This window comes from Gallus gallus, chromosome 9 (genome assembly GCF_016699485.2).
Source record: "Gallus gallus isolate bGalGal1 chromosome 9, bGalGal1.mat.broiler.GRCg7b, whole genome shotgun sequence".
Lineage (NCBI taxonomy): Eukaryota > Metazoa > Chordata > Aves > Galliformes > Phasianidae > Gallus > Gallus gallus.
The window spans coordinates 2,976,343-3,002,038 of NC_052540.1; the positions used below are offsets into that span (position 1 = coordinate 2,976,343).

The 25,696-nt window shown below is 42.2% G+C and overlaps 1 protein-coding gene across 2 annotated transcripts in view; it reads right to left on the reverse strand.

Annotated features, from left to right (window-relative positions):
* GPC2 (glypican 2) overlaps positions 1-25,696 on the reverse strand; it is a 419,550-nt gene that overhangs the window by 385,182 nt on the left and 8,672 nt on the right. The window lies entirely within an intron of this gene.

Genomic DNA, 25,696 nt, shown 5'->3' on the forward strand with positions numbered 1-25,696 from the left:
CATTACACTTTCCCATAAGAAGTACGGAGAGAGTGGGGTCACTGTTGTCGATAGTTGTCTGAGTTGTATTTTAATAGCTAGAAGTGCAAATCTTTTAAGCACTTTGCTGGTTCTTTGCTCCTATCAAGACAGCAAGAGATTAATTTCTTTAATCTCTGAATAGTATCTAACCAGTCCTGTGCAAAGGACTGAGGCAGTGGGAGTTTTGCCATTGTTTTCAGTTGGTGGCAAGTTCAAATCACAAACGGATAATCCTTTTCTTAGGTGACTGTTATTTTGTCACCTCACCTTTGTACGATGGATGCTCTTCTCCTCAACTATCTGTTTTTGGGCTACTCTAAGTCTTTTTGCTTACATATATTTTCTCAATTGGGTCTCACGTCGCTACTAAGAGGGCAGCTGTTACCTCCTGTTCCCCTTCTCTCCTCAAAATACTGCTGTGAAGCCTGAATTATACATCTGCACAAAGACAACAGCAAATTTAGTGTCAAGGAACTGGATTGTCCATATATTTAATAGTGGCTACTGCAATACATAAGGAAACATGTATGTTCCTAGTGGTTTTATGGTAACTATGCTGAAAGGCATGAATCACAGATAGCCTGGTGCATTTCTCAGGCTGGAGTCTGACTCTCCCCCCCGACCCTTTGGAAAAAATATATAGTTCCTTGCACTTTTTTAAATGCAGGAGATAGGAAAGAAAACACAAATTTTACAAAAACCTTTTTTTTCCCCAGGATGGATAGGAGAAAGTAAAAGTAGATATTTCTCAAACACTGAAGTGTCTGTGTATCTAAAGATATATTTATAAGACATATGACATGCTTGGAATCATCTACTGCCTTCATTATGACTGAGTCACAGGTGATGTGCATGGACAGACAGCCCACAGCTAAATCCTGGCCTTGCTAACAGCACTGCCACTCGACTGCCATACATCTCTTCTCACACCACTTTGGTGACAGATTGGCAACAAATTTAGTGACCCTTCTGTGATGTCATCACTGGCTGTGTAGATGGGGGGGCGGGGGGCAGAGCACTGGATGTTGTCTACCTTGACTTCAGCAAGGAGTTTGACACCATCTCCCACAGCATCCTTGTTAGGAAACTTAGCACAGCCAAGACTTGGACAGACAGGAGAGCTGGGCAGGGAGGAACCTGATGAGGATTAACAAGAGTAGGTGTAGAGTCTTGCACCTAGGTAGGAATAATGACGAGTATCAGTACAGGTTAGGGAATGATGTGCTGGAGATTAGCTCCATGGGAAAGGACCTGGGGGTCCTGGTGGACAACAGGTTACCCAAGAGCCAGCAGTGTGCCCTCACGGCCAAGAAGGCCAATGAGATCCTGACTTGCATTAAAAAGATCGTGGCCAGCAGGTCAAGGGAGGTGATCATCCTCCTCTACTCTACTCTGCCCTGGTGAGGCCACATTTAGAATACTGTGTCCAGTTCTGGGCTCCCCTGTTCAAAAAAGACAGGAATCTCCTAGGAGGAGTCCAGCAGAGAGCCACAAAAATGATAAAAGGCCTGGAGCATCTCCTGTATGAGGAAAGGCTGGGAGACCTGGGTCTGTTCAGTCTGCGGAAAAGACTGAGAGAGGATCCAATAAGTGTTTATAAATATCTGAAGAGAGATGGGAGGCAAATGGATGAGGCCAGACTCTTCTCAGTGGTGCGTAGTGAGAGGACAAGAGAGATGGTCTAATACTGGAACATAGGAAGTTCCATACAGACATGCGGAAGAACTTCTTTAAGGTAGGGGTGACAGAGCACTGGGACAGATTGTCCAGGGAGGTTGTGGATTCTCCTTCTGTGGAGATATTTAAGTCCCATCTGGACACCTACCTGTGCAACCTATTGTAGCAAACCTGCTTTATCACGGAGGTTGGACTCTATGATTTCTTGACATCCCTTCCAACCCCTGGAATTCTGTGATTCTATGACAAACACAATCTTATTGCACCAGTGAATGTGCAAGGCTGTTACATAAACCCATTCTGACAGCGTGAAGTAGCAGATGTTAGGAGTTTCCCCCCTACAAAACAATTGGCCCAGGTGTCATGCCTGGGCACAGCCAGCTTCACAAGGGAACCAAACAGACAACATAGGTGTAATGCAAGGGACCCCAGGTAATTTAGATCTTATACCTTCCTCAAAGCCCACCGTCAGTAGGGTAGTGAGATTAACTTCAGAGGAGTCAGGTGCCTACAAACATCTGCCTAATGCTTTGCTGGAAGGGGACTAGAAACAACAGAAGAGGTACTTAACCAATTATTTTACACAACATTATTATACTTCATTAGTTGGCTTGGGACTGTGACAGTTTACCTTGCCAACAGGGCTTTGTTTTTTGGTTTTTTGTTTTTGTTTTTAAACAAATGACTACTTATTACTTATTAAGGACAATCTCGGTACTTCTTACAATGAATAGCAATATAAATCTGCCCAAACAATCTGCTCACTCTTAATCCTGCTAAAGTGACCACAATACTCAGCATGAGCCACGGATGTATAAGAAAAGCTGGGATCACGTCTGGGATCAGGGCTTTGTATGCCTGTTGCCTCAGCCCTTCTCTTGTTAAAAATAGCTGGGGTTTTGCCACTGATTTAAATGGAAGCTGGACTAATTCCCTTACATTTAAAGTAAGCTCATCTCCAACACTGGACTTGCCACATGTGAGACCTGATGGGCACAGTCCTCTCTTGCCAGTTCAGCTGCCAGACAAAAAAAAACCTTACTATATGCATTTCTTAGCCATTCCAAGAAAACTGGTAATCCAGTCTTTAAAGGCTTGTTTTATCTTTAGAAGCCCACTTTTACAAGGCAAATGTTTTAGTGAAGTGCTCAAGGAACTCAGCTGACTTCCTGGAAGTCCAAGTAAGGGACCTGGTTAACTCACTGAAGTAAGCCCAAACCAGAAACAAATTTTCATTAAAAAAAAACGTTATCTACATCAAAAGAAATGTAAATGCATGAAATATTCACAATCATACCAGGACTAAAATCACTGATAGAAAATAGTTTGTTAATTTGAAAATTTTCCTCATCCTATTGAGTGATGAACATTATGAACAGAGTAGAAGAATTACCAGTACAAACCTACCATTCTGCTTTTTTGTTTAAAGATTCCATCATCTTCTCATTCACTGTAAGTACTGGGAACAATGCAAGCATGCTGCCATACCGTGAACTGTTGTTTCCTGTGCAGTATGCACACCACATGGAAAAAATGTGTGCAGACCCCTATAATGGTCAGAATGCAGTATTTCTGCACTGCCTCATTATTTCATGGGTATTTTTTTCTTTACCAGACAGACCTATTCACAGACAAAGCTTAAAAATGCCTGCTGTACTTGTCTGAAATGCACAGCTGTTAACTATAACGTTTTTAAAAAGTATTGAACCACAAGCTAAAATGGAATCTGTGAAAGAAATAGAATCGTTGCAAATATCAGCAAGCCAGGACAGCCAGTAGTTAGGAGAAAGCCGAATGTTTCGCTCCAAACTGAGTAAGGCTTGGCACCAACACACAGTCCTACAGGCAGTGCTGAAGAGGCTTCCACATTTTCATCGTTTCCTATTGTTTCCTTTTAAGAATGTAAGGTTGACTATTTTAGTTCAGATCAAAAATCATTTTGGCTGTTGAATTGTCTCTGGCAGGGATCAGAGCTACTATGCAGTTAAGGAGATCGCACTGTGTATGTTCTCTAGATGATGGTTTCAAATCACACCAAGGCCACCAGAGAGAGTGCTATGTATTTTCTATACCAGCTGAGATCACTAGTCTAATACCCAGGAAAGCTGGGTTTTTTTTTTAGTTATTTCTCTTAATCATAAGAAGCTTGCCCAGAGAAATAGGTGTCTTAAAATTTCTCTGGAGATGTAAAGGATGAAAAGGCCCATAAGACTTCTCTTACTCAGAAATACAGATCGGACACGCAGCACAATGCTTCTCCAGTAGGATACCCTGGGAGACACAGTCAAAGGCTTTGCTGAAGTCTAGGTAGACTACATCAACACCCTTTCCCTTATCCACCAAGCTGGTAACCTAATCATAGAAGGAGATGAGGTTGGTCAAATAGCACCTGCCTTTCATGAACCCATGATGGCTAGGCCTGACCCCTGGTTGTCCTGCATATGCCAGGTGATCTCACTCAAAATGATCTGCTCTGTAACCTTCCCAGGCACCAAGGCCAGGCTGATAGGTCTGTAGTTCTCCTGATCATCCTTATGACACTTCTTGTAGAGAGGAGTCACACTGGCAAGCGTCCAACACCCTGGGACCTCTCTGGTTGACCAGAAACTCTGATAGATGGTGGAAAGTGACTTGGCTATCACCTCCACTAGCTCCCTCAGCATCCTTGGGTGGATCCCATCTGGATCCTCCCTGAGTTGCCCACCTCTTCTTCCACAGGAGGTAGACTCTCTTTTTCTCCCAGAGTCTCAGTCAAAGTTCCCTGTTCATCCACACCAGTCTTCTTCCCTGCTGGCTCATCTTGTGGCACAGCCTGCTCCTGCACCTGTAAGACTTCCCTCTTGAGGAGCGTACAGCCTTCCTGGACCACTTTACCCTTCAGGACTGAATCCCAAGGGATTTTCCCTGACTGCGTCCTGAAGAGTTCAGAGTCAGTCCTCTGGAAATCCAAGGCAGCAGTTTTGCTGATCGCCCTCCTGACTTCACCAAGGATTGAGAACTCTGCCATTTTGTGGTCACTCTGACCAAGACAGCTCCTGACCTCCACATCCTCCCACCAGTCCTTCTCAATTTGTGAATAGGAGGTCTAATGGGTCACCTCTCTCCTAGTAGGCTCACATACCAGCTTCCACAGACTCCATGAACCTCCTAGCCTGTTTCCTCTGGGCTGTATTATATTTCTAGCATCTATCAGGGAAGTTGAAGTCCCCCATGAGAACAAGAGCTGGTGATCGCACTTCTGCCAGCTGCTCACAGAACACCTCATCTGTCTTCATCCTGGTTAGGTTGTCTGTAACGGATCCTCACCAGGATGTCAGCCCTGTTGGCCTTCCCCCTAATCCCTACCAACAGGGACTCGATCTTATCACTGCCAGCCCTGAGCTCAATAGCATCAAAACACATAAAGAGCCTCACCACTGCCCCTCCTTCGTTGCCTATCCCTTCTGAAGAGCTCATAGCCATTCATTGCAGCACTCCAGTCACGGGAGTGATAAGGAATGGCAACTAAGTCATACTTTACCTGCTGTTTGGTGGCTTCCAGCTCCTCCTGTTTGTTGCCCATACTGTACTGTTGTGGATGCTCTTCAGCTGAGCCATTTTCCTCACCCTCAACCCCAGCAGCAACCATCTCCGGTGAGCTCTGTTTTATCCTCTTCCCCCTTCTTAGTTACTTCAAAGCTCTCTCAGCAAGCCCTGCCAGCTCACAGGCTAGGATCCGTTTTCCCCTTTGAGACAGATGGGAGCCATTTAAAGCCATCAGGTCAGGCACTGAGTAAGCTACCCCATGGTCAAAAAAAGCAAAATTCCTGTGGTGGCACCAGCCTCTCAGCCATGTATTTATTAGATGTGTTTCCCTGGTCCTCTCAGTATCCCTTGCTGCCACTGAAGGGTTAGAAGACAACACCACCTGTACTCCTGCTCCATCCACTAACCGCCCTAATTCACTGAAGCCCCTTTCAGTAGCCCTCAGACTTCTTTCAGTGACTTTAACATTACCAGCATGAACTATCAGTAAAGGATAAGTAATCAGAGGGGCAAACCAGACCAGGAAGTTTTCTGGTAACATCTCTGACCCAGGCCCCAGGGAGGCTGCATACTTCCAAGTATGGTCTGACCTACATATGGGGCACTCTGTTCTTCCTCTTAGAAAGAAGTTACCTACAACAATTACCCTTCTTTTCCTTCTTGGTGAAGTCATTCCTGAGGCATGGAGTGAACTGCTTTTCCCTAGACAACCTGCTGGGTGCACCATTTCCTCACTTACCTGCCCTTCCAGTTCCAGATCATCAAACCTATTACACAGGCAGAGCTGCAAAGGCAAGATAGGTTGGGAGGGGGTTTGCCTGCTATGCTGAGACCTGTTTCCATTCCTCCCCATCTCTTAGATCCCCTCCCTCCACCCAGTGTTGACAGTGCAGGGGGTCCACCACTATTTGGGGTCTATAGGTCTCATAGGTATGGTAGGGAATTGGTCCACCAGTCTACCTCCTGCTCACAATCCCTGATGCTCCTTAGTCGCTCCTCCTCCTTGAGCTCAGCCACTGGGATGAGTAGATCTTCTACCTGCTCACACCTCATGCATGTGGTATCCCTGCCACCTTCCACCAATAGCAACAGGCTTAGAGGCACTCCCTGCAGCCAGAAACCTGGACAACCACATTTATGGACAGGCACTCAGTCTGTGTCACTTTTTTTCCTTTCAAGAACTTTCTGCCTAGTGGACACCATGGCTAGATTTGTAGTCTGGGGAGCAGCCAATAGGTGAGCTGGTCTTCTGAGTGGGGAGGGATAATCTACCTGCCCTGCTCACCCCCATGCTCAAACATACTGCGTAAACTGCCCATGCAAACTGTGCATGCCATGCCCTTCTGACACACCATGCCCTGTTTGCCCATCCTGTATGCTACACTCTTCAGTCACATTTTCAAGTAGCTCAGTTTCCGTGGGGTAATTTATTTAATGCTGAAGTCTCATCTATTGAATTATGAGCTTGCCTTAATTGTATTGTTCAAATTTTTTCTTTCATCTTAGTCTTGCAACTTTACGTCAAAGGTCAAAAATAGTAAAGTTCATAGCAAAGGCTGACATTTTAATCAACATGAGAAAAAGCATCATAGAATATAAACTAGTGTATCAAAATAAATGAACACTTTTGACACCTCACATTACTATTCCCACTGGCCACCACCCTCAGAAAATTTGTATGTGTATAGCTTCATAGCAAAACTGTATAGCTCAGGAGTCGTGTACTTTTTAACTGATACGATAGCATTCACTGTCTTTATCATATAGTCACGAACTGAAATAGATCTCTGTAAGGGGAACCAACAGTCAGAACACATTGCTTCCACTCACAGTGCTGGCATATTTGCAGGCCTTTTCAACTTCATGTCCAGTACGCTCTGGATCACATGAAGGGGGAGTACCTCCTCCCTACACAGAGAGGGTACCCTGCATTGAATAAGAGCAACCATACCCAGTCACAGCTTCCTACAGCTGTAATCAATTAGGAGAAGCAAGAGGACCATAGCAGCAGGTGATGGAGAAGGAAGGAGTACAGGAAAGGGAGGAGAGGCCTCCAAGTTTTCAGCATCATCGCAGGTTGAATCTCACACAAAATCATGACCCTTCTTGAAACTGCTATGACAAAAGCAGTTTCGCTGTGCATTCGTGTTTGACGTGGAAGGGTGCAACTTGCTCCATGAAATCAAATCATGCCCAAACTCACTCAAAGTGCAAAGAGCCCCTGTTCAATCTCAGCTCTACAGTGCAGGTGGTAGTCAAGTGAGGCAACTTCCTTTGTGGGCAGCCATCAGTTTGACTTATGCTTTTGGACAAGGGCTTCTATAAAGCTATTCAGCACAACTCATCTAAGTCTTGCATAAAGACCAAATTGGTGTACGAGTTGCTATTAGAGATGAGGTCCCTAAGCACATTACACATCTCTTACATCACCCTAAAGATGGCAACTCCATCCGAGCTGAAAGTTGTCTTCCAAACAGAAAAGTTGAATGGGATGTGTCAGTTAAATATGTGTCAAACTTTCTTTGTAGGATTTTGTTCATGAGTAGAACAGCAACTGCTGCAGTTCTTCACATGAACAAGACCCTTTAGCCACAGCCATACCGTGGGATTCACTTTTATCAAAGTCCACCAGTAAAGAAAGCTCCCCCATTTGCACCAAGTTTACATCAGTGGTTCTTGCCTGCAGACCAGCAGTTTAAATTGCAACTTATCTGGGTGGACATCTGCTGCTGCTTTCTGCCCTTAGTTACATACGGCTTCCAGGAAGAGAGGAAATAACATGCAATGACAAATACCTTTGCTTGGAGGTCAGTCTGCTGTCATCCTTCCCTTCCCACACCTCCACAGCACACACTGTGCTCCAGGATTTCACAAAAAAGCAGATTAGCCCTGGGCAAGTATAAATTAATGCTGACATTTGCTGGAATAATGTACTCTGAGACTCTCCATCTATGGCACCAATAGAACCTGCTGGCGACATGAGTTTATATGCATCTTCCTGCTAAATCATCTATCTAGAGCATCATCTGCATGAATCACTTGGGAGGCAACATTAGATTTGTGATGGTCTCTGGAGGAACCCAGGTCTGTAAAGATTCTTAGCCATCTATTCTGAGTGACTGCTAGGATTTCTTACAGGCAATTTATAGTGACAAATTGGAGGATAAGTTCTATAGCTTTGTTTGACTTGGAAGTACAGATTACTTAGTAGTGATAACACTACCTATTACGCACAGCTCATTTTATGTCTTCAAAAACAGGTTCTGAACAACTAAAAGGTGTTTTTCTGTGCCATGCAGTGAATCTCTCACAAGCATAGGCCCAAAGACCTGACATCTCTCCTCCCCAAGTTCTTTACAAGGTTGAAGGGCTGACTGAACCAGGATTTGCCAGTCTGGTGACAACCACGTGCCTGATCCAAGACTCCTCACAGACAGCACAAAACTCCTACAACCCCAGTAAAGTCTGAGACAAGTCTGCTGTACCTGTCTCATTTCTGACTGTACCTAGACAGGCACTTGCACCATGCTGTAACTCCCAGGGATGATACTCTTCTTCTGATTTGTTTGCAGACATCAGCCCTTGAGGAGAAACTGGTATTCAGGCAGCAGTCCCAGATCCCCAGGGAATTTTTTTCTTAAGCCAGGAGTTAATGGTGGTGTTTTAATGAGTCTCATATACTTTCACCAATCAAGGTGTCAGAGACAGCTCTCACTGTCAGCGTTTGTGAAGTCAGCATGTAAGAATTCAGTCCTTTAAATGAGGACAAAGCAAAGTCTTAAAAAGTAGCTAATACAAGCGTCAATAAGCCCCAAGTGCATTCACTAAGAGCTAAAGCCTGCTAGGACCTAGTCTGTACTTATGTGCACATTCTGGTCCTGAGACTTGATATGCAGCAAGCTTCCTAGGGAAGGAGAAAGAACAGGGGACAAGAATTTAGCTCTGATATGCCATTTATGCTGTGGCATGCTTCATTCACTGCAATGGAGTATATTATGGCTTTGTATTGAATTATGCTTGGGCTGATTATTAAATGAAAACTATTATTTCATTATGAGCATAATAAATGGAAATGCTTTATGTGGCTGCGTGCAATCCATTAACTGACTTATGGAGCCAAAGACCCTTCAGGGAGCATTACAAGTCCATCTGATGCCCCTCTCTGCCAAATTTTTTTAGATGTCTGCACTAGATGCAAAGAATACAAGGCTATTCAGAGCCCCTATTAGTCAGGCTTTATACACCATTATGTCAAAGACAGAATCTTCCAACCTCAAACTTATTCTTTTATATTAGTTTTAGATGAGTATGATGCAGAGAGAAAAAAACTATTTTAGTCAACTAGCAAAGTACGTCATGTTAAGGAACACTTGTGGACAGCTAGTTTGCACTGATGTCCATGTTAACTTGACTCCTACAAGGTGATAACCTAATTCAGATCTGCTTTGGAAGACAAAATGGGACCTTTGGAGATATTTCCAATGACTCATTGTTCAAGTTCATCTTCTGATACATGATCTTTTTTTCTTTCTTCCTTGGATGAAGCATGCCCTTTTTTGTATGCACAGAACCACTAATATTGGAGTTACTGACAATGACTCAACTCGTTCTTGCAATATTTTGTGGATTTTTTTTTTTTTTAGATCAGAAAATGAGATTTCAGCTTCCTGTAACTCTGGAAGGACAGATTGACTGGGCTCACAAACATGTAATGCAGAAGCTACATAGAAAATAGTTTGCCAACAGTAGATGTAAAAAATGCTTGATAATTTTGAAATAGCCTGATGAGACCATTTACCATATTTACCAGTTGGTAAAGCCAATGTTCAGACTGGGATAAGCAAGGAGTGGGAACGCACTTTTAAAGGTGGGTGATAAGAGGAAGCCAGATCTGAGCTACTAAGAGTGGACTGTTGGCTCATTTTGGTACTGTTCAAGATAGATACTCAGCCCTATTTCCTGGTGCTCAGAGGCCCTTTCTTACTGACTTCTAAAAAAAAAAAATAGGGAGAGAAATGTGAAAAACAGATGGTAGGAAGAACCAAGTAAAAATTGTGAGGAGTTTGGAGAAAACAATGGCATCCATGATCTGGCACATTAGCTCTTCCATTGCCAGAGCTTTCAAATATGCTTTTACTTATGACAGGCAAAATTCAATGTAGTCAGTACATTTTTTTTTGGCAACAGAGTGAAAGCTGATGTACTAAAAATGCATGACTGGTGCAAAGCTGTTACATTTCATTTTCTCCTGTGTAAAGAGATCTGCTGGGTTTTTGTTTGTTTGTTTTTGTCTCAGGGCCAATATTTTGAACAACCTACATTTGATACTTAAAGCCCTAAGCAAGTTGAGATTTATCTCTGGGTCCATTCCCAGCTCTGTCTGCACAAAACACATATGCCAAAAGCTGATGCAATTCCTCAAAAGCTTGAGATGGCTATATGACAGGTGTGGGTTGTCTTATCACAGCGTTTGTTTATTAGCTGAGTTGAACCAGCATCACTACACACAGAGGAACCCAAGGGTGGACTGTTACAATGAAACACCTCTTCTGGCAAGTCTTGATCTCTTGCAGCTCAACACAGAAATCCAATTTACATTACAGGAACAAGCTCTGACCAACAGAAGATAGGAACTTGAGTTATTTCCTTCTTTGCTTGACCCGTTATGACCAAAGTGCCACATTATTTCAAATTACACTGCATTCCACCACCAGGAATTCTCCTGTGGACTTCCAAATGAATGGAGAACGAAGAGCTGGAGCAGAGAGGAGATGAAGGAGTAAAGCCTGCCCAACTTGGTAGTGCCTAAGAGCATGTGGCAGCTCTTAGGAATTAGACTTCAAGAATTGCAACTTGAATTAAAGGGACTCTCTTCCTAACACGACAGCCTTCCATGGAAGACTTCTCACAGCTGGCTACAGGAGATAAGACAGATTTCTTTTTTTCCTACTTTTCCTACTCTCTTCCACTGAAATTCAAATATGTGGCTAAAATTGGTTCTCCTTTCCATTCCATGTTGGAGGAATACCAGGCAGGGCACCTGCTGCTTCTCAGTGCCTCACAAAGGAGGACAAAGACAGGAAAGAAAGGTGCAGAATCAGAGCACCCAGAAAACTTCATCCAGAAAACACACTCGTGGGAAACATTTTGGTGTAAAGAGGAGAAGGACATGCTCCACCTTGCTCAATTATGTTCACAGATGATGCGTTCACATTTAAGGCCCTTGATATCTGATCAGTTCAGACTCCCAAGCTCCTTCCTACATCCAGAAATATCTAAATGTATTTTTTTAATGCCCAGGCTAAAACTCCAATGTGCTCTCATCATACTTCCAAATTCTACTAGGAAAAAAAAAAATCAACTCTATTTCTACTTCAGTTCTCTCATGAGAAAAGCACAAAAGCAGCACTTCTCCTAGTACAAGAGTATTCTTTATATCGAGCTATCTACACAGAATCCTTTTTTCCTTCCTTCCTGGAAAGACTTTTTTCCTCTCCATTGTTTCATAACAGTTGAAAGATGGAAGTACACAACTATTTTTGGCTCTTTGCAATCAGTATTTCCACAGAAGCTCACTGAAGCAAGGAAATCATATAAATGACTCTCTCCTGTATCCCTTGCTGTGCCATCATAAATCTGCATTCCTGTCTCCCCTGGCATACAGGTAGCAGCAATTAATCAAACTGCCATAGCCAGGAGAACCAGCTCTCACTCCTATTACTGTTTGGGGGAAAGAAAAAAAAAAGAGAGAAACTACAATCATTTTGAGCAGCCATGAAACTCCATGTGCAGTTGGAAATGGGCACAGAGGGATGCCTGTGGTTTTCAGGTAATTGCACTCTTCAGAGACAGCCTAACAAACAGTTAGAAAGCACCCTACAGAAAAAGTCACTGTCAGCAATCCAGACAAGGGTCAGAATTCTTCATGGAAAGTGGTAGGAATTCCACAAGAAATGCAAGATTTGGCAAGCTGGGCAAAGCTCCAAGGGGAGATAAAAGCTCAAGTGGCAACAGAAAGCTTGGTGTTGAAAGAAAGCTATTAGAAAATTTTTAATAAGCAGAGAAAAAAAATCAAGCTGTAAATAACTTGGATTACTAAGGATCATCATCCTTCAGTTATGGTAGCAACTGCATAGGTATGCATTTAGCCCTCAACACGTCTTGAATAGCCTCATCCTTTAAATGTGATTTCTTTGCTTAAATGAGAGTGGTTTCTCCATGCAGCAACTGTTCTGGGGTCAGCAGTCAGTCAGCTGAATAACAGAGCATGTATCAACAGAGGTGAAACTGGACTGGAGTCAAAGGTCCCTGCTACAATATTCATGCCTAGAAAATAGGTATTTTACTGTCATTTAGCAGTGTAAGAATATAGTAGGATTTTTATTATTATTTTATTATTTTCATTGAAAAAGCAACTAGGTATCAATATCATGTGAATCATGAATTCTTAAGCAACTCATGTTTAGATAACACCATTGATTTCTGTTTCTTACTACCTCTTGTTTTCCCATCACTACAATAAATAGAGCTTTCCTTGTAACAGCAAGAGCTTCTCTCTAAATGAGGACAAAATTCCAGCTAATGTACTGAATATGATAGATGAGAAAAGCCACCTCCAATCAGAAGAGTTATTCCAACTGGTTGATGAAAAGCATTCAGAAGAGAAATAGGACAGAATAGGCAGTACTCAAGGAAGTAGTGACCATTAATTTCAGCAAAATTTTGTTCAACAATGCTTTATGTTAAGTCTGGTTATGTTATTTCCACCCACTAGATCCAGTGAGCCCTTCCATGGGCAGCAAGATGACTTAAAACACATGCTATACAAGTAAATCAGCAAACAATAAAAAACTAAAAAAATCTTAGGGAAAAAAAAAGATGACTGGATGCTTGTGTTTGTAATTTCTCCAGGGACACTGAAATCTCTCATTAAAAGAGACTGGTTGCAAAGAGAAAAACCCATACAACAAATTGATATATTGTTATATTGTTAATCAAACATGGAATACGTATACAGCAAGAATATAAATGTGCATTTTATGCATCACCATACAGAATAAGCAATGAAGTCTCTGCTCAAGTGTTACCAAGGAATAAACATGTTACAGGAATGGATTTATAGCACAATGCTCTGTATCTAAGAGGTCTCTACAGAGTAGTATTGTATGTTAGGTACACTCTAATTGATTGTAGCCTCCAATACAGACCCCTTTATCTCCTAACATATTTCACTAGCAGATCTGCACATGATTCCCTCCAACTCCATTCATCTTTCTTCCATTCTGAAAGCCATTCTTCACCTTAAAAAGGGTATAATCCCATAGATTTCTATTGCAAGAGCTTGCTCAAAGTGTGCTCTGTTTCTATGCACAACTAATGAAATCCTAGAAAACACGTAAACCTAAAGGCTGTTTGACCTGTGTGCATGGAGCCAAAGAGCAACCTCTGATCCAAAGTCCATTAAAGGCCATAGGAATTTCTTTACCAAGCTCTGCAGTTATCAGATCATCCCATTTTACTTAAAAGAACGGCATTCAGGGCTTGCATCTCAACAGGAAGTCACATTGCATAACATTCATCTATTCCTAAGGAAGAATCACAGAATGGCCTGGGTTGAAAAAGACCACAATGATCACCTAGTTTCAACCCCCCTGCTATGTGCAGGGAAGGGCATCATCCTTTAATTCTGGTTGAACTTTACTGGAGTTTCTAAGAAAAAAAAATCCTCTTCCCACAGAACTGTTATAAATAATGACAAGTAACAGATGAACAGCACTGTGCCATTCATTTTAAAGCAGAGCTCCCATTTACAATCAATGGTGCACATTAAGTTATTTTAATTTGGTTATTTTTATGGTTTCAGTATGGTTTTTCTTCCCTGTGATTGACAGATTTTCATTTTTATGTCATCAAATAAGCTCACATTATCATTAAAGGTGAATTACAGATGGATTTCAGCAAAGCTTCAACAACAACTGACAAACCCTACATACAGGCCCAACCTCAGCACCCCATTACCATCTCTGTAGCCAACACCGCTACTCGCAAGGCTAAGCATAAACCCTCTCAGCTGCACAACAGGAGCCTGCAGGATTGGACAAACACACTGCGTCGTGCCTTTTAGACACATTAGGCCAATTTATTCAGAAGCCCAAAGCAAAATTTGTTCTCATTGAATTGAATCAACCCCAATTCCTTTAAGACGCTCGTTTTATGTCAAGCCTTGGTAAATGAACATCATTTGTTTGTTGTTTGTACTGAAATGAAGTGCTAAATAGTACATCTCCTGTTAAATAAAGAGTGACATCAAGTAATTCCAATCAGTTCCTTTATGAGTTTGTTTCCCTTCTGCCTATGTTTGCTGTCTGCATGCTAATTCACCCTCACTTACACATGTAATGTTGTCACCATGCATCCAAATAAATCCAGCCTTTTAAAACCACGTTAAGACAGGTGTAGTAAATGATTTATGCATCTGGATTCCACACTTCCTGACATAGATATGTATGTACATATAAAACAGCTTCACAAGTCAGCGTAAAATATGTGCTTGTTCCTTGTGCAACACTGCACAAGTATTTATTTCCTGAAGCTTGTGCTGTTTTTACATGTTCTGCCTCCTCTCTCATTGTGCAGTATGCTGCCACTTACTAAATACACTAGAAAAAAAACTTATGGCCTACTGCCCTACATTAAAGCTCTGCTAATTAATTACAGATATTCTTCCAGGACTGCTCTGGATAATGGGAAGAAAAAAAGTCTGTCTCCCATACTTTCCCTTTGTTTTTACACTTCCAAACCACAGCTAATGGCTCTTGTATTGAAATCCTACGCTGACTGTAATTAGATGCAAGACTCTTCTGCCTCCATGGTTACTATTTATTAAGAAAACTGATGATGTCAGGAATTTAATTAGTTTTTTTTCTAGCACAGAGATTTTAAACCATGAAATCATTATGGTGCCTAATCTTTTCTTTGTTTGGATTTTTTTTTTTTTTAAGTGAACTTCAGACTAAACACCATTTCTCTGTCACACAGCTGAGCTTCTCAGAGTTTGCCAGACATAACAGGTTTAAGAGTAATTAACAGAAACTATTCCTTTTCCAAACCACACCAACAAAACCTACTAGCACCAGTGTGCTTCAAGATTGTACCAGTATTTTTATTAGAAATCCTTACTTTCAAGACTTATAACTCTGCAGTAGAAACAAGCTTCAGCCTAAAAATTTACACAACAAAGCTGCTATAAGCTGGACTAGCTTTAGGATACATTGGGATACCCTTTGTCCTCACCCCTACAGAGCACAGAAGAGTGTGTGCAGGGCCCATGGATACATCTGATGCCATTTGGCACCATCTGGCTTTTACCCAGTTGACCACAACCACTCCCATGCTAACAAAACTACCTGTGCAGCTCCCATATGCTGCAGCCCTGAACCTGCCTCAGCACTGCTGGAAGCTAAGCAGCCTTTTCTCTGAGCCAGCTTCTTCTGGCCTCCAAAAGGTGCTAAGTAGGTAGATGCTGACCTCCTGTATGTCCTCACCCCAGGGGATCCCTTTCCAAAGTGCAACAGTTCCTTAGCAGAAGTCGTGAAGTCACCAAGGACCAAGTAGCCAATTTCAGGAATCTGCCACACCTAAGTTTTGATCAAGATTTGCTTCCAAGGCTCAGTGGAGATGAACTTCAGTCACCCACACACTTTACTGTCTTTTTTTTTTCTTGACTCTTCCCTTGGGCTGCATGCCCCTTGATGTGCATGGAGCTGCAGCACTGCCCCAGGTCACTCACCCTGCCCACACCCGTAGGCTCACAGCACTCCAAGACGCTGACTCCATGGCATGCACGTACACCCACATCCCAGAGGCCAAACTAAGCTGGTCTTCAGCAGGAGGAGGATCCTGATGTGGTGACTCGATCACTTAAACGATTCTGTGATGTGCTGCTTGCAGCAGCTCAATGTTCAAGAAATAAGGACAGAGTAAACAAACCAGCCCCAGTGACTCTGTCAGCTTGGCAAACCAAACTGGGACTGTGCATTACTCCAAAGAATCAGTGTTCCAGGCAGCAGAGGTGCAGCCAGTACTCAGCAATTGAGCACATACATTCTCCAGTCTCAGAGAACATGCAAGAAAATCACTGAAGTAAACCATATTCTGTTACATTCTACAACTAATCTAAGCAAAATAAAGCAGAAAACTCAGAGCAGCACGGAGCATGATATCCGTACCTGTTTTTGCAGACTAATGACATCATCTGTAATCCAACATAACCAGAAAGCTTATCTCTTGAGAAAGGCTTTAGAATCATAGAACGGCCTGGGTTGAAAAGGTCCACAGTGATCATCAAGTTTCAACCCCCCAACTTTAATCAGAAATTTTTTTCCTGCATCACAGAGTTAGCTACCATTAGCTACTGTAATACTATAATGGGGTGGAAAGAACCATGATAACAGCAGGGTGGCAAAGTCTTTGGCTACAGCAAATGATAAGGAGCCCAAATGCAGCAGCCACAGATACAGAAATGAAGGAAAAGAGCTACTTACCTTTGAAAGGCCCCAGGTAGGCACTGATCTCCAGCAAAACAGAATGCCTCCACTGCCAACCCTTAAACAAGGTCTGAGAAGGGATAAATCCTGACTCCATCCCTCTGGTCACTCAGGTACATTACATGCACCTGGGCTCCCCTGCATTGGCCCTGCCTTCCCACCAGGTGCTTAATCACTGCTTCAGGCCTCGACTTAGCATTTCCACTACAGCTACCTTGAAGGCGGCCTGGAAATGCCATTCTTTACCTTCCCCATCATTCTTGTATTGAACTGCAGGCTACCTGTTATGCCTCCTAATTACAGTGGTTGCCAGCTGAAAAACCATCTATTCATTACCTCTGCATGAAAACCACTCTGCATAATGCACAGTCCCCCCCAAGAGACTACCACAGTACAGACAAGTGACGTGTATGAGGATTACTGTCGTGTACTTGAGAGAATTAGAGCATGCCAGGAAAATTCAGTCCTGTTCATCTCTAAAAAGGGGATAATGTTGCTTTTTGTCACTATTACTGCTGGAAGTTCCTAATACATAATGCCAGAGGTATTCTTTGAAAAAGCAGGAGGATATCAGACAAACTAAAGAACTCCATTAAACCCATATTTCCCAGAGTTATATTTTTGGAGTCCTGACAGCAGCTTCTTTGTCATCAAGTGTAGAAATTTTGTGAAAGTTTCTGAAGTTCAAGTGACAGCAATGTGATCATGCTTAAGTATAAAAATCAAACACATTACTTCAAAGAGAAAGAAATGAGAATTCACATTTGAGAAAGTAAAACACCTAGTCCCCAGTATTTTTTTCTGAACACATAGAATAGAAAGCTGTAGAAGGGTGGATTGGTAAAAGGTCATTGCACTGGAGTGTTAAGATTGTGTTTTGGTTTTATCATCGAGGATAAAAGCAGCTCAGATTTACCACTACTTTGTTTAACGAAATTCTCATGACTATATGCAGTGGAAAGGATTACAGGGAGCATTTGTTTTTGTTTTTAGCTATAATTATTACACTTTTGTTGAAGAATTCTAGCTTGGCTTGGTGAAAACATATTGATAATCTTGGCGAATTACTTTGGTTGGCAGAGAGAAAAACAAAGCAGATGTTTTCAGCTCAAGTATGATGCTTTAATCTTCCTAGATGCTTTAATCTTCCGCTGAGCACTTATCAGAAATTCCATTCAATGTTTTCCAAAGAAATTTTTGAACCTTGAAAATTGACTTGATACAAAAATTAAGTACTATGATATTCACCAAAAAGGTTAGTAGAAATAAACTGAACCAAAGATGCGATCACCTCACAGCCCAGAAAGACTGAAGTAGCATGCTCTGCTCACAAGTTGGGACCAGATGACCTCCCCAGAGTGCCTTAACTCATTCTGTGAGCTGATCTCATGTGTTCAGAAAAATCTGAAGATAATTCCCCACCTCTGTGTAGTTCAGCATTTATCTTTATGATAGAGGCCAGTCCCTGACAAACTCCAAGTCTCTCTTCAGCCTCATGCCAGTTTCCCAGTGAGAACCAAATGACTTTCCTCTCACCTAAACCTCCATTCTCTACAGTATTTTATCCACACAAATGGAGGAGGATTGAAGACAGCCCTGTGCAGGTGGTGTGCTCACCTTTGCCTAAAGTGCATCTTGATCTGCACAGAGAATTTTCACACTGCCCCATCAGAATAACACAGAACTGGGGAGATTAAGCTAAAAATAACCCCACCTCGTGACTCATTATATTACACTAGTTTGATACAAGTGCTTTGTTTCTACTTTCTTACTCCTTTTGAGCTAAAGAACTTCTTGTAAGAGCATAACAGTTTCCCTTACCCCTTTTAATCACAGAGCAAATATGTTTTTAGAATACGGCTAGCAGATGACAAGAGGAGATATTTTAGCAGGAGACCACCACAGAAGCAATTCCCAGGAAATGGCAGAGTCCCTGCAGAGCCTGGCCACACTGCTTGCAGCCAGGACTGCCCTCCTCACATCTTTTGCTATCCATATGTAGAGAACGTACTGCCCAGCTACTAAGCTGAACTATCACCCAGTGAACGTACTGGGAAAGATCAGATCTTCATAAATTCCTGGTACATAACCCCTTTCAAAATATTTTGGAGAAAAAGTAAAACGTGAATCAGAAAAAAGAAAAAAAAAAAAGTCATTTTATCTTAAATAGTCTCATCTGGGCAGGGAACACCACACCATGATTTTCCCCATACCAGTACCCCAGCTCTGCACTGCCATCAAATCTTGCACTGTGGCAATGTCCCTTGAGGACAAAGTGCTGTTCAAAACACTTCACTGGGCTCACCTTTTGTCCTGGAAACATGGATTTAGTAATGAAAATCTGACAATACTGAAGTCAGCAGTTTTGGTCTCTTGGATTGTTCATGCACTTAATACTGAGAGGTTGGATCTGCTTTTGTTGGTTCCCACTAATGGTAAGTGCAAAACAATGAGGTATTGGTGCTATCTGAATTCTTTCCTCATTGCATCAAATTTAAGAAAACATGCTGTGTCAATTTGAACTTCTGACATAATGAATGTCTGTTGCTGCTAAAGAAGCACAGACAATCTGAGAACCTAAAGGACGTGAAGATTGAAGTTATTCTCTTTGACATTCACTTTTATCTTAACTAGGAGAATTATTGCTATTAAGTTCCACCATGCTGCAAGCACAATCCTGAAAAACTCAGTTGAGTAGTAGTGCTTGTTCTCTCATGTGTTTTCCACTGCAAGGAAGCACTATGAGGAATTGGTTTCCCCTTAGAAAAGGCATAGGACTCTTGTGCCCATTTTCCAATACTGACAATGACCGTCCAACATACAGCATCAAGAAATCAAGCTGCATTCTCCCCAACACACCACTTTCCATTCTGCCACAAACACTTCTGCATGCCTCCTTCCTGTTAATTCACTGCATTCGCCCCCCTGACATTCTCAAAGGCCTCTCTTCTTTAGGTGTTCCCCTCTCCCCAAGTTTTCTGCATCCATCTGTAAAGGGCCAGATACTTTATAATCAATGTACAGATACTACTGCTCCTTAAGTCTACCCTCTGCTCGCAGTAGAAAAGAATGAAACAACAGTGACTGTTCTGTCTGTGCTACATCTCACACTACAGTATGAAGCTTCGGAGGGGCAAAAGAACCACATATCTCACCAAAACCCGAGAGCTATCCGCACCCTGCGAAGAGCCTTCACCTGTTTGCTCATAGCTAATTTAAAGCTTGCTTAATTTAATTGAATAATCTTTACTATGTAGACATGCCTAATGCACAGTAGCACAAGGTTAGACCTAACACTTGTGGCTGTTCTGTTAGGGGAGGCAGATTGTTTCTGAAGTGGAGGTAGGTTGAAAATCTGTACCATTTCCAAATAAACTGCAGTTACTGAGGTAGGTAAGAGTTTCCATATTTTTTTTTCTGCCATCTAATTTCTACTGTTTTGTTATCTATTGTAATCCCTTCTTGAAATGTCTTTTTTAGACCAAAAATACTTTACGCAGATATTATGACTTTCTATGCATTTATACAGCACAAAATAGAAATGTATAACCACTTGCTGCATCTAACCTATAGGGTGTGCATCTGGTACAACATGCAGAAGTCCTGGGGCAGGAATTTTTTTACTCTGCTATACAACAGTGCAGTGCCACAACTGCCTGAAGTCAACCTTTGGGTTTTGGAAATATGTACTTGGACATGTATCTCCTGACTTCCAGTCATGATCCATTGAAATACTGTAGCACAGAATGAGCATTGCTGAAGCATGTAGTAGCCAAAGCCATCTACACACAGTTAGTGTCAAGTCACACACAGCTTTGGTCCCTGAAGGCTATTTCAGCTGTCTGTACTTCAGCTGAAGCAATCATCTTGACACACAGACACCAGAGGAACTTGAAAGAACTGCTCTGTGATAAAACAGCAGGACTTGTCTTAGCTCCAGCAGGAGTCCTCAGCTGCAGAGTAGGTAAGTAGATACAGTTGATGTCCCAGTTGGGTAGAGATAAAAGGGGAGATTACATGAGCACATTTGTACTTCTTCTTCATGCTGCCTCCAGAATGCCCAACTGTCTGAAAGAACAAGGTGTTCTATCTGTTCATGTTGTCCTGCTGCTTTTCCTGTAGAAATCTGTGCAGTGCTTTTCAAGCTAAAATCAAGGACTCCTGATTCCTGAAGCTGTATGTCTAGAGGAATTATTACCCTGAGCTTAACAAGTGGGAGCAGGCAGATGAAATAGTTTTCCTTCAGACTGTTAAAAAAGCTTAGGGCTGAACCCAGGTTCTACCTTCAAGCCAGTCCATCATATGGGTCTTTCTTTCTCTCCAACAGGATCTATGATTTTTCCCCAGAAAAACTGAGGATGCTGTTATCATTTCTGCACATATATTTCCATGTGTGACACTAACAAAAGAAAGAAGAATGGAAGAAAGCAAAGAGTGAAGTCAGAGGAGGCAGTATAAAATAGCAGTCAAAGCCATTCAGAACCGAGATTCCCAGATTCCCAGTTGTACACATCCAAGGACACAAGTCAGATTCCATCTGATAAATATTTATTACAGACCACTGACCACTTTCACAGACCACATACTGACCTTAATTACTGCAGTACAGGCAGTCATTAAATTCATCCTTCTCCAGGTGACACCCAGACAATTTCATACCAAGTAACAATTTAGCTTCGAATTACAGAAATTCAAATATTACAAGAAAATAAAACAAGCACAGAGGAAAACAAAAGTGTTTTCAGTGACCTACATAACTTCCCTCAAACAGTCATGATTGTTTTAGCCAGTAAATGGACAGAAAACTCCAGCTCTACTGTGTTGTACCACATTCCTGCTAGGCTTTGTAAAAAACATTCCCAATTCTTTCTTCCAGATCAGTCTCTCTCCCAGTACCTGAAGGAATTAGCTGTGCTGGAGATGATGTGTAATATTAACCTGGATTATGATCCTTTAACCAAGATTCAGATGATATCAGGTCCTGTGACCCATGTGGAGAAATTTGTATGGAGTGCGCCATCATCATACGGCAACACACTGGCAGGAATGAACTGGAAAGCTGAAGAAAATTCAACAGTAGATGAACTATCTAGCCTACTTTAACAATATGAAAAGATTCTTCCTCCCTATGGGTCTCTGTTTCAGCTGTGGAAAAACTATTTCAGGAGCTCCAGAAATTCAAAGACAGTACGTTCTACTCTCCACTTGTACAAACCAATAGCACAGCTATTAGAAAAAAAGTGTTCCTCTGCTCGAGAGAGAGGATATAGTGGGTATGCAACACATACTATCCTGTGGTTTTACCTATGCGACCATGGAGAGGATATGAAGAAGCGGGATGGAAAATCCACCTCAGCCCTACAGGCACAAGTACATGAGTTGCAAGGAAAAACGAGAGAGAGAGAGAGAGATGCCAATAAATGCCAATAATTCGTGTATGTTCTTCAAAAACTAACATGCTGAAGGCAAAACAATTTGTACTAATGCTGCAGTTAGCTGCATTAGGACTAGACCCTCGGGCTTCGCTGTTCAGACTGCATCTATTTTGGTATGACATTTGTGAGTATGACTACTGTATTTGCACCATGAATTTCCCCAGGAGTTGGTACTGGGTCTGGTCTTGTTTAATATCAGCATCAGTGACCCAGATGATGAGATAGAATACATTCTCACCATTTCATGGTGATACAAAGATGGGAGGAGTAGCTGACATACCGGAATGCTGTGCTACCATTCAACTAGACCTGGACAGATTGGAGAGTTAGGTGAAAAGGAACCTTTTCCTTTAACAAAGGATTAAACAAAGGCAAGTGTAAAGTACTACAGCTGGGGATGAAAAACCACACACATCAGTACGGGTCAGAAGCTGACCTGCTGGAAAGGAGCTCTGCAGGGAAGAACCTGGGTGTCCTGGTAGACAACAGGTTGGCCATGAGCCAGCAGTGTGCTGGCCAAGGAGGCCAATGGTATCCTGGGGTGCATTAAAAAGAGCATGGCCAGTACCTTTCAGGAAAAATATTCCCTCCACCTCTACTCTGCCCTGGTGAGGCTGCATCTGGAGTACTATTTCCAATTCTGGGCTCCTTGGTTCAAGAAGGACCAGGAACTGCTGGAGACAGTCCAGAGGAGGGCCACAAAGATGACTGGGGCTTGGAGCATCTCCTGTATGAGGAAAGGCTGAGAGACCTGGGTCTGTTCAGCTTGGAGAAAAGGAGACTGAGATAGGATCTTATCAACGCTTACAAATATCTAAAGGTTGGGAGTCAAGTGGATGGGGCCACTTTTCAGTAGTGCCCAGTGACAGAACAAGAAATAGCAGGCACAAAGTGGAAGTTCCATCTGAACATGAGAAAAAACTTCTTTACTTTGAAGGTTACAGAGCCCTGGAACAAGCTGCCCAAATTGGTGGTGGAGTCTCCTTCTCTGGAGATATCAAAACCTGCTTGGATGCTTTCCTGTGCAACCTGCTCTAGGCAATGTGCTTTAGCAGAAGGATTGAATGGGGGGAGAACCAAAGGTTCCTTCCCTCCCCTATCATCTTGTGATTCTGTATTTTTCCCAAATTCCTTCTCTCCTAAGCCATTTTTATACTGTTTTCTTACTTTCAGGTAGAGCTTGAGTAGCTCTAGTAGCTCTAACACATCTCTGTTGTGCCTAGTGCAACAGAAAAATGAAAAGATGCTGACTCAGAGTGACAACTGTATGTTTATCAGTTCCATAGCACCATCAAATTCACATCCCTGTGGTATTATCACAGAGCCTGACTGCAGTGCTTACACTCCAATTCACCCTCCATGCTGTGCCTCACAGAGTCAGAATACCAAGCTCCCCTGGTGTTACTGACAACCTAAGGATGCAGGTTGTGTTGCCTAGGAAACTACCATAGAACAGACTCCTTGTAAATTCATCACATTCCACCCTGGATGTTTCCTCAATGCTGTACTTCCTCTTAAGAGGTGGGTATCTCAGTAAGTCACCTCCAATTATTATTCAACATAATCCACCCTGAAATCATAGCCATTCAATCTTAACAATGTTTAGAAGTAACTGAGGATGTCACATGCAGTCTTGTTTGAGGATTAAAGCTGAAGGGGTTCTTGGGCTGCTCACTATTTGTGGGGTAAGATGATTAACTCATAGTCAAAGTATTTAGCAATACTGTGTTAATCGGTCCTAAACAAAGCCTTGGGCATAACAGCAGAGGGTGGGAGCAGAGGGGAGCACACTGTCCCAACTTGATCCAGAAGTACCACCAGCATTTGCTTCCTCCAGGATCTAGCGGCTAATAAAGGCCGAGAAGGTGCTATAGAAGAAAGCAGGAGCTGTTCCAGAAGATTAAGACACAGATTGTAGGGAAATGAGATGCTTCCAAGTTGTGTCTTCCTCAAGCTCTTCAGCCAAGGTTTGCATTTGGCAAGGGGACTCCAGTTCTCATAGAGCCAGTAAAGGTTTGGGCCTAGCAGGACACAGAAGCAATACGTAAATATTCATGTCTAGCTTTACTCTTTTTTATAAAAATTCAGTCTCCAACTCTAGTTCTAACTTTCTTCACACTTCTTATAATTTCTGTCACTATGTAGTATGAACTGTGTGCTATTGATGCATGCACACAGTGTAAAGATTAATAGAAGAACTACAAATCAGGAGGACTTAATTTGATTTCTTTCCACCGGTGCTCTGTAGTATTTTATGCTGTCTGTCGCCAAGAATATTTTATTAGCTCCACACAAGGGAACTCATGACTAGTGCTACTGCCCAACTTTAGCTGAAGCTCCTGCTCAAACTCCAGATCACAGAGAGGAGGCTGGGGAGAGGACAAGACAAGAGAGGGAGGCTTGCAGAAGGGCTTCTCCCATCTGAAGGACAGGGTGGAGTGAGCTCTGCTATATCAGGATGACTGACAAGCACACAGTCCTCTTATTTTCATTTGAGAAGAATGCTCAAGGCAAAGGTTGGAGTGCCAGTGCTTTTGACTTCTAAGATAGGAAAAGCAGTGTTTGTGGGGTGGAATTTCTTTCATTGACTCAGTGCTTTCAAGAATAAGATATAAGCCTGATATTTACTTCTGGTATGTGGAATGATTACTCAGCAGCAAGAAACTCCCTCACCTAATTTAATGTTAATTTGCAATAAAGGAAAGCAAAGACTACCATTCTAGTTGGTATACATAACATTAGGCAAATGAATTAGCAGAAGCCCCACCACTACATTACGTGGACAAAAACATCAGAAAAGGAAGTTTTACTCTGAGCACAGGGAAGGAGAGCTCTGCAGTTGCAAAAATCTACAATCTGAGAGAATCTTCACTATGTTCAGGGGTCTTTGACTTTGTCCACCCCTGATGGGATGCCTAACCACTTTCTGGAACTTTAAGTATTCAAATGACTTTGAGACATCTGGCTGGACAGTGATACCCAGGGAAGGTGATGAGCAGCTGAAGTAGGTTGACCCTGAGATCATGAGAATGACTGACTATATTCTAAAAGATACTAAAGGCTACAGCTTAAGAACGTGTATAAGAATTCAAACAAAATATTCAGAAGCAGAAAAATGTAGTAGAATGGCAGCATGTGAGCTGGCAATCAGTTTCTTACTGATTATGTATATATCTCTGAATATGAGGCTCTATGCAAATACATTTTTATATCTTTTTACCTCAGTCTTGCAGCTGATTCGGAGCTCTTCACTTGATACAGAAACTTTTACAGGTCTCATGGAGATTGCTTTCTTTGGAACTTAATATAAATGACAATTTCAGTATGCAAATCAACTGTGGGGACAACTGTTTGAAGAGCTCACTATCCTCAATTTCCAGTGAAGTCAAGGATATTCAAAACATCCATAAAGGCACAGGATCAGGGTATATAAGAAAACGGATGATTGCTATATTACAACATCTTGATACGTTCAGCTGGTTAATACCAAGG